Genomic DNA, 926 nt, shown 5'->3' on the forward strand with positions numbered 1-926 from the left:
TCTATCTATCTATCTATCTATCTATCTATCTATCTATCTATCTATCTATCTGACCTTCACTCTTTATGAGCTGATGAGATGAGGGAGATGATTGTCGCAGACTTGTGGGACTCTGGATCTGATAACAGTTGGCTTCTAAGTTCCTGGACAGAGAGTGATTCTTATGGCAGAGGTAGACACTGGTATTTGAGGTTTCATCTATGTTCAAAAGTTTGGAGAAAAAAATTGTATTTATACAGTTTTTGTTTCCCTGAATTTTTACTTGATGTCTTCAAATCCCAGCCACACACAACTGAAGTAGAAAGTGAAAGCAGAGGTGAGCAGGGCCTCCTTCCTGCAGGAAGAGTCACATATGACACAGTGTGTCAAAAGTGCTTAATCAGAGCTGGAAAAACTCCAGTCACCTCCCGATGCAGATGTCCACAGCAGCCCCGCACCCTCCAGGACTCCGACAGCACCTGTTTCCATGAACATTCATTTTAAGTGCTGTGTGTATTTTCTCTAGAAACTTCATGCTCTTAGGTTTCACCCTAACCTGAGGAGCAGTTGTCCTTAGGCGGCTCAGAGACACCATGACACCCAGCGCTCCATCCCGCAGCACTGGGCTCAGGCAAAGTCTTAGTCCCCAGGATGGTGAGGTCTGGGTGGGGAAGCCCAGGGCTGGGAATTCCCCTGTCCCCAGTTTCATTTCTCCAGCTTCTAACCCGGGTCAGGTCCTTCTGCCCGGACACTGATGACAACTTGGCCGTTCTCACTCCCATTAGATGACGGGATCCCGGGGAACCAATCAGCGTCGCCGTGGTCACCGGTTATGAAGTCCATGCACACTGAGGAACTCGGAAGCGCCTCGCGTCTGAGATGGCGTCGATGGCGCCGCGCACCCTGCTCCTGCTGCTGGCGGCCGCTCTGGCCCCGACCCTGACGCG

This window comes from Microtus ochrogaster, unplaced genomic scaffold (assembly GCF_000317375.1).
Source record: "Microtus ochrogaster isolate Prairie Vole_2 unplaced genomic scaffold, MicOch1.0 UNK87, whole genome shotgun sequence".
Classification (NCBI taxonomy): Eukaryota; Metazoa; Chordata; class Mammalia; order Rodentia; family Cricetidae; genus Microtus; species Microtus ochrogaster.